Below are 9,397 nucleotides of genomic sequence, written 5' to 3'. Positions count from 1 at the left end.
CAAAAGCAAAATAAAAACACTGGCTGTGTTTAATAGGAGAATGGAGATGACAGAAGAGAGTCGGTGACCTTAAACGTAGCCTAATAGAAATTACGCAATCTATAAAGAGTAAGTTGGGAGTACCTGACTGGCTCAGTATGTAGAGCGTGTGACTCCTGGTCTCGGGGTTATGAGTTTGAGCTGCACGTTGGGTGTAGAGATTACATAAATAAAAAATAAATAAATAAATAAAGAGTAGAAGGATTGAAAAAAATATGAACAGAGCCTCAGGGACCTGTGAGACAATATCAGAATATTTTATATATGTGTAATTGGTGTTCTAGAGAAGAGAGACTCGAGCACACACACAAAAAAATTAAAAATTAATGGCTGAAAATATTTCCAGTTTGGTGAGAGACATAAATTGTCACATTCAATCATCTGTGAACCCCAAGCTGGATAAATGACAAAGAAAACTACACACAGGGATGCTATACTGGGCCTTCTGATAACCGGAGATAAAAGGGAAATATTTTTTGTTTTAGATTTTATTTATTTATTTGACAGACAGAGAGACTCACAAGTAGGCAGAGAGGCAGGTGGAGGGCGGGGGAGGAAGCAGGCTCCCCACTGAGCAGAGAGCCCAATGCGGGGCTTGATCCCAGGACCCTGAGATCATGACCCGAGCCAGAGGCAGAGGCTTAACCCACTGAGCCACCCAGGCGCCCCAAAGAGGAAATCTTGAAAGTATCCAGAGAAAAACGAAACAGAAGACCAGCAGTTGAGACTACCTGACTTACAAGCAGAAACTATGAAGGCCAGAAGACAGTGGAATAATATCTTGTTCCTATACGATACTAAGGAACAGTCCGAAAGGAACAATACTGCATTACTTAGAGGAGGGAGAAAGTGTCAAAACCCGAATTCTCTGTCAGCCAAAAATGTTTAAGACTGAAGGTTAAATCAAAACTTTTTGGAGGGTGGGGTGAGGGGGTAACAGGGTGATGGGCAGTAAGGATGGCACGTGTTGTGATGAGCACTGGGTGTTATATGCAACTAATGAATCATTGGACACTATGTCAAAAACTGGAGATCTACTATACAGTGGCTAACTGAACATAATTTTTTAAAAAAACACCTTTTTTTTTAGGTAAAAAAAAAAAACAACTAAGGAATTCCTTTCATTGGCAAAACTGCACTGCAGAAAAAAATGCCAAATGAAATTCTTTTTTTTTTTAAGATTTTATTTATTTATTTGACAGACGGAGATCACAAGTAGGCAGAGAGGTAGGCAGAGAGAGAGGAGGAAGCAGGCTCCCTGCTGAGCAGAGAGCCCGATGTGGGGCTTGATCCCAGGACCCTGGGATCATGACCTGAGCTGAAGGCAGAGGCTTAACCCACTGAGCCACCCAGGCAGCCCCCCAAAGGAAATTCTTCAAGGCGATAGGAAATGAGAACAGATTGAAACCTGGATATTTTAGAAATGACGAAGATCACTGGAAATGGTGAACATCTGGGTTATATAAAGGAATCCATTTCCCTCTTCATTTTAAAGAAATAAACAGGGCTGCTTAAGGCAAAAGTTATTAAGTTGTCTTATAGGTTTTATGATCGAGGTAGATATTATACTCACAGTAGCTGTAGCGTTGGGTCCAACAGGAACAAAAAGGTCCTTAACTATTAACAGGGGTTCAGGGTTTCTACCTTTTATGCGGGGTGGGACAGAAGTCATCCCAAGTAAACTAAAAAGGTACGGGTGTATGATAGCCCTGGAACAGCTACCAAAAAATAATACAAAAAGATAACCGCTTCAAAAATAGGTGAGTTCAAGTGAATTCCAAACAATTTTCAAAAATCCAAAAGAAGGCAAGAAAGGATAAACGTGAGAGCAGAAAGACAATGGACAAACAGAAAAAAATAATAAACCAGTAAGCCTAAATCCAACCATGTCAGTAATTATCTTCTAATGTTAGTGTACTGAACTCTACAGTTACGAGGCAGGGCAGATAGTGTCAAATGGGTGTGAAAGGTAGACGTAACCATGTGCAGTTTATTGAGAGGCTGAAGGTGGCCAGAAGCAAAGACATACCACGCACAGTGATCATCGAAAGCCCAGGGTTTCTCTACTAATAATATATAAAATAGACTTTACTTTTTAAGGAACTTAGGTTGGTTTACTTTTATTTTTAAGTTTTTATCTTGATTCTGGTACAGTTAACGTACAGTGTTTCAGGTGTATAATACAGCGATTGGGCAATTCTGTATGTCCCCCAGCGCCCAAGTGTACGCTTTAATCCCCATCCCGTTTCACTCAGCCCCCCACCCACCTAAAACAGACTTTAAGACAGTATTACGAGATCTAGATGGCCTTTTTATAATGACAAAATGGTTAGTTTATTTAGAGGACGTGGCTGTCCTAAATGGGAACGCACCTGATAATGGGGTTTTAGATACCTGGACGAAGAAATCCCGCAACAGATTTGAGGGAGAAGTAGGCATTTCCATAATCGTGGCCGGAGATTTGGGCACCCTATCTCAGCAGCCAAAAGACCGGCTCAACAAGAAGTTGGTAAAGTGATAGATAATCTGAACAACATTACCTATCACCTTGACCTCCGTGATGCTTACACAGTACTGCCCCCGACAACGGAAAACACACTCCTCTCCCCTGCACACGATGTGATCACCAATATAGACCAGATTCTGGGGCATAAAATAAGTTCCACTAAGTGCAAAAGATTTGAAATCATGTGACTACAACCATGGGATCAAGGTAGTAATAAAAATCCTATCTAGAGAAAACCTAAATATGTGAAAAAAAATTTTAAAGAAAGAAAAAGGAGCCACGCTTCTAAATAATTCATATGTCAAAGAAGAAAATCATAGTGGAAGTGAGAAGATAATTTGAACTGAAGACTCATGCAAAATATCAACATTTGGGGGGCGCCTGGGTCGTTCAGTGGGTTCATCCTCTGCCTTCGGCTCGGGTCATGATCTCAGGGTCCTGGGACCGAGCCCTGCATCGGGCTCTCTGCTCAGTGGGGAGCCTGCTTCTCTCTCTCTCTGCCTGCCTCTCTGCCTCCTTGTGATCTCTGTCAAGTAAATAAATAAAATCTTTAAAAAAATACATATCAACATTTGGTAAACAATTAAAAATAGTACTTGGAGGAAAATCTAAATGCTAATATAAAAAATAAATAAAAATAAAAAGTCTAAAATCAACAACTAATGTTCTAACTTAAGCTATATATTTGTATATGCACGTGTATATATGTGTACACACATGTACACACACACATATGTGTATGTGTATATTTGTGTGTGTATGTATATTTGACCCCAACCCTGGTCACAGCTGATTGACTGGGAGGTGCTTCTCACCCTAATGAGCCAATCTGATATACATGTGTATCAAAGTAACGCATTCAGTAAAGATAAGAAAATAATAACAGAAATAAACAGAAAATTAAAAACTAGAGGAAAAAAAAGAGAAAATTAACAAAGCCAAAAAAGTTAGCTTTTAAAAAGATAAATTCAGGAACCCCTTTCTAGGCATATTAAAATAAACCCCAAATTAAGAATGAAAAGGCAGTTATCACTTTGGAGTCTGCAAATAGTAAAATAAGTAAAAATATTATGAACGGTTTCATGCCAAAAATTCAAGGTAGATGAAATGACACATTCTTTGAATAATTCAGCTGAACTGAACCTGACCCAAAAAATGGAATGTAGTATTCTAGTGGCCTTGTATATTAAATACATGAAAATTTTTAAATTACAAAATATATCTCCCCACAAATAAAACTCCTGGCCCAGATGTCTTAACTGGTGAATTCTAACAAACATAAAGATGTTCTATCAAAAAGTAGAGAATACTTTCCAACTTGTTTAATACCATAATCTGACAAAGACTTTGCAAAGACAAAGATCCATAGATCTATGGATCTATATCCCTCATAAACAAATACAAAAATACTTCATGAATGTTAGCAAATCCAGTAAATCAATATGAAAGGTAGTACACAATGACCAAGTAGAGATTACTTAAGGAATTCAAGGTTGGCTTAACATTTAAAGATTACCATAACTCACTGTATTTACAGAATAAAGGAGAAAACTCACGTGGTTTTAAAGAAATGTAGTTATAAGCATTTGGCAGAATTTAATAATCAGGATTTTAAAAAAATTTATATATTTATTTTAGCAGGAGGCAGAGGGAGAATGAAATTACAGACTCCACACTGAGGGTAGAGCCCTACAAAGGGTTCGAACCTACGACTTTGAGATCATGACCTGAGCTGAAACCAAGAGTTGGACACTTAACGGACGGAGTCACCCAGGCGCACCTATCATTCAGGATTTTTTTCAAATGTAAGCAAACTAAGAACTACTCTTATCTGCTGAACAATATACTTAATGGTCAAACTATTGACACTTTCTCTCTGAACTAAGAAACACCGGGGTCCTTAGTCTCACTACTTTCGTTCAAATCCTATTGGAGGTCCTGGCTGTTGAAATAAGGCAAGAAAAAATAATAGGCACAAAGATTGGAAGTCAGAGTAAAACATTCTCTGCAGGTGACATCATTGTTTATGTAGAAAGCCAGCTAGGATCTACAAAACAGCTGCTGTAACTAATGGGTATAGCAAGGTTTCAGAACATAAGGCGTATCAGGGTTCGATCAGGGAAAGAAACCACACAATAATTTGAGACATTAGTATGAACAACCACGAAGTGTAAGAGGGCAGGGCTGCATGAGAGTAACCAAGGACTATCCAGTTTGGGAGGACTCCCCCTCCCCGTGGCTGGGATGCAAACTCCTTTGGAGAAGATGGGGTCATGGCCCTGTGGTTGGTGACGTGTGCTGGCTTGCCTGGACAGAGCTGGTCCACAGTCACTTGGCATGCAGGACACACCCGTGTGGGTTGCTGGTAAGTGGAGGCTGGTGGAGAACCATACAGAGGGAAGTGGAGCTTCAGTTGAAAGTTTAGAAGAAAAAAGAGCGAGAGAGAGAAGGGCCCTCGGTGTTCTAGGCTCACATGGGCTCTGAGGGCTGGCAGCTTCTTTCCTAATATGCCAGTGAGGGTCCCGGGAGCTCTCTGACTGCACGGTCTGCCTTGTACGGCCCCTCCTCTCACGAGCCCATGGAGCCGAGCTGGGCCCAGCAATCTCGTGTTTCAGCCAGTTCCCCAGGTGATTCCAATGCTCACTCAAGTTGGAGAACTGCTCCTCTAGAATGACCTTAAAGGCATGCCTTTTGTCCAAATTTTGGGTAATTTTTTGATACCACAGAAAGGCTGGTCTAATCATGTTTTTGTGTTATTTGCCCAGATCCGATTCTATCCGTGCAGGAAGAGGTGTTCATTACCCCATGGGAGACTCCTTGGGAAATCCGTGCAGTTTAGAGCCATGCCCTCTGGTCAGCGGCTAAAACCAGACGGTTCGCTTGTGTCTGGAAATCATGTAGGGAATCTAGCATCACATTTGCAAATCCCGCACCTTTGGCCCATCCTGGACCTGAATGTCCTTTGGCATCACACCCCCATCTCTCTGTCGTAGGCATCCGTGTACACACACGCGTTTGCACAAGACGCACATGTGCACACACAGCAGCGTGCTGGTGAGTCTTTCACTACCGGCTCTCTAGGAATATCAGGCCCCGATCTGTGGCGTGTGCCCGTTCCTGCAGCATCAGGGCGCTTGCCATGGACCGTTTCAAGCTACTGACACCAGGTCACCGGACATGGATTTGGGGAGAGACGCATAGGAGTGGTGGCCCTTCCTGACCAGGCTTCCTCCCTTCCAGCTCTGGGGCCCCTGCCAGGGCCCCACCCGTGGAGGCAGTGAGGACCACTCTTGCTGACTTAACCCCGGGGAGGGAGGAAGCTGGGAGTAGAGGCTTAGCCACCCACGCCCTCCTGCCGCCAGCCCGCCCTTCCACAGCCCCATTTCCTCCTACACTGCAGACAACCGCCTGCTGCCCCTGGAACAAGTCGATCTCTGTCACTTGACCTCAAAATGGACAGTTTGGAGTCACACTGTCCCATAAGTGGGAGGGAGTCCCTGTGTTCTGTGTGAGACTGGGGACTCTTGGGGGTGGGTGCTGGGGCTTCATCCTAAGGAAGGGGGTGAGTGCAAGCCCCGGCCAGCACCCGCCGTGGCCTGGTGTGGGATCCTCCCAGGAGTCCTGGATTGGGGGAGGGACCCCGTTGCACCCAGCTGCCTGAGGTCTGGCTCTGTGGGTGGTCTCACACTCTCTGGTCTCAGACTTCTCTGCGGTATGCGCCTGGGAACCCCCGGGGGCACCCCATCCCCATGCAGAGTGCCGTCACCAGACCCAGCAACATCACCCAGACACTGTCGGTTGTTTGGGGAGCCTTGGGGGACTCTGAGAGCTGCGGCTGGGGCCACGGCCGAGCTCAGTTTAAAAAGTGCCCTCCCACCACTGGGGACACACATGGGCAGGAGCTGGGTGCCGTGCTGGCCTGTGTGGTCAGTAGTGCTTAGTGGGCTTGTGCTCCTCTATCTGTCCCCTTGCTCCTGTGCACGGTGTCACCCTGGGCCTGGGTCGCCATCCACAACCCCAGACTGGCGAGCGGCTGGGTCAGGAGTGTGCCTGCTCGTGGCTTGGCAGGGTGGCCTCCAGCTGTCCACCTGTGCCCTGAGAGGTGACCGGGGTCCAGTGGGCAGAGAAGCAGAGGTGCTGGGAGCGCGGGCACAGAGCCACAGACCATGCTGAAGCCACCTGCTAGCTGTGTGACCTTAAGCGCCACTCCAGGTCCCCGTGCCTCAGTGCCCGGTGAGGGGCTGTGACATGTACCAGAGGGTCCAAGGAGAAAGCCAGGCAGGGCGGGGCAGGCCCAGAGCAGGCAGGCCAGGGAGTGGGCTATGCGGTGGGCCAGCTCCATGGTGTTCCCAGCCCGTGGACTGTGTGGGGGCCGAGGAGGCAAAGGGGGTGGCACTGAGCGTTCCGAGGGCAGGGCAGATGCCGGAAGGAAGCAGATTTCAGACACAACCCGCAGAAATACGTCTCTTATGGGCTGAATCGCGTTCTGCAAAAAGAGGTCGGAGTCCTAACCCCCAGGACCTGTGAATGGGACCTTATTTGGAAGCAGGATGACTCACTTTACGTGAAATCATGAGGGTGGGCCTAGTGTGTGTCCTTGCCCTTGTGAAGGAAGGAATTCTGCCTGAGACATGCCCACGGGGGGCGGGGGGCCCACAGGAAGAGGAGGCAGAGATGGGGCGATGGGTCTGCAGGCTGGAGAGCGCCACAGGTCGCCAGCAAGCTGCACGGACAGAAAACAAGAGGACACGGGGAGAGAGGGCCACCCCCACGCCAAGGCGCCTGAGTGGCCCCAGCCCCGGGCGGGGGGACCGGCCCAGCTCATGCCTTGAACTGGCAGAAAATTCCTTTCTGTGGTTTAAACCTGTGGTCTGTGGTGCTTTGTTACGGCAGCGTCTGGAAGCTAAGTGCCCCTGGGGGAGCGCTCTGCGAAGTGGCGACTCCCCATCACCATAACCTTGGGGAGCAGAGGCCACCCGGGGGATGGCCATCCCGAAGGCTGGCATCGGGGAGTCGCCCACCCCGAGTTTGCTTGGTGTGCACTGCCGAGCTCTGATGGGCCCTGCTTCCCAGGGCCGGGTCAGATGGAGCCGGGGAATCAGAAGGTGCTGGAGACCCCATGGAACCCTGGGTTTCCTGGCACGTGGGCAAGGGTCCCCGGGGTGCTGGTCGTGGTGGTGGAGGGACAGGAGGGGCCGCAGCTGTGCACACACTCTGGGGCCCCTTCCTAATGGCGGAGCTAACCCTGGAGGGGCTTCCCCAGGAGGGAGGGAGCTCTCATCACGGAGCAGGGGTGGTGGGGGCCCATCCAGACTTGCAGGGAACTCCTGCCCTGTGTTGGGGCGCTGGAGCCCCCCAGGCCCCCACCTCTCTTGTCCGGAGCCAGGTGGGCTGTTCTGGAACCTCCGTGGGATTAGAGGACAAGGACCTCACGGAGTCTGGGTTCACCTCTGCAACTGCAGGTCCCAGGCGATCCCGCCCCTCCCCCAGCCTCAGCTTCCTCCTCCCCTGCCCCCACCCTCACTGGACAAGTGGACCAGCAGCTGGACTGGGAGTGGGGCCCATGGGGGCAGGACACTGAGCCGGGACGGAGGCAGCCCAGAGGCCCAGCAGCTCTGTCTCTCAATAGCCTCCTCCATTTATTCCATGACTCCTCACTGAGCACCTGTTTCCTGGGTGCCAGGCCCTCTGCTCATGCTGGGAACTGGTGAGTAAAACCGACCAGCTTCCCTGCCTTCGTGAAGCAGGCAGAAGCAAAAAGGTGAGTCACAGAAAGTTGTCGGTCTGAAGAATCAAACAAGAGGGGAGGAGAGGAAATGCTGCCTCATGAGGGGGCTGGGGACAGCTGCACCTCAAGGGGACTATGGTCCAGTTCCCAAGCAAGTGGAGAAGCCAGTCCAAGAGACGGTGGGGCACGCCTGGTACAGACATGGGACGTGCAAAGGCCCTGTGGCAGGAGCATGCCCAAGTGGGCTCCAGCTAGAGCAGGGAGGCCGTGTGGCTGGAACAGAGCGAGGAGAATGGAGAGAGGCAGGAAAGGAAGCCAAAGGGCCAGAGAATGCGGGGACTGCGGCCTTGGAGGACTTGCTGCTGAGCAAGATGGGCAGGGACAGCAGGGTTCGGCAGAGGCGTTGTCATGCTGGCACTGCTGGGCTGAGAACTGAGGTGGAGCGCATGTTGTGCCCACAGATGCGCTGGCGGGCTGAGACCACGGTGATGCTGGTGTGGGCGGTGACACATGGCCACCCCCCGCTTATATTCCAAGCACAGTGCTAACGGCCAGGCGTGGGGGGTGAAACCACTGGGCTGCTGGCTTGTGTATTAGGAAGATGAAATCTTCCGGAAATGGGACAGGGGCAGGAGGGTGGGCCTGGCAGAGTCAGATGCTTCCTGATGCCCAACGGGCAGGGGTGTGAGGCAGAGGCCCCGCCTGGAGATAACCGCCGGGAGCAGTCAGCCCAGAGACAGAGAACCAGGAGGCTGGACGACGTCAGCCTAGGAATTCAGGACAGAAGTCGGAGCATAGACCTAGGAGAAGAGACAAACTGGAAAAACCAGGTGGGGGTCCTGAAAGTCTCCTTCAGCGGGAGGCCATGGTCAGCACGTCCCCCACTAGATCTGGCCACAGGGAGGTCACGACTGACCTAGAATTGGGCAGCGCCAGGGGAATCATGGGGCGAGGGGCAGCCTGTTGGAAAGGACACGAAAGGGTGGGAAGAAAACAGGAGACTGAGAACAATGGGAACCGTGAGTCCCCAGGATTGGCGGAGGGGCTCCTCATGGGCCCCAGGGGCTGAGACTGGGCCGGCTCTCAGGGAGGCAGTGGGGCGCTGGCGGAGGGTGCAGCTGGGG

This window comes from Mustela erminea, chromosome 6, assembly GCF_009829155.1.
Source record: "Mustela erminea isolate mMusErm1 chromosome 6, mMusErm1.Pri, whole genome shotgun sequence".
Lineage (NCBI taxonomy): Eukaryota > Metazoa > Chordata > Mammalia > Carnivora > Mustelidae > Mustela > Mustela erminea.
Note: the sequence above shows the minus strand (reverse complement) of the source record.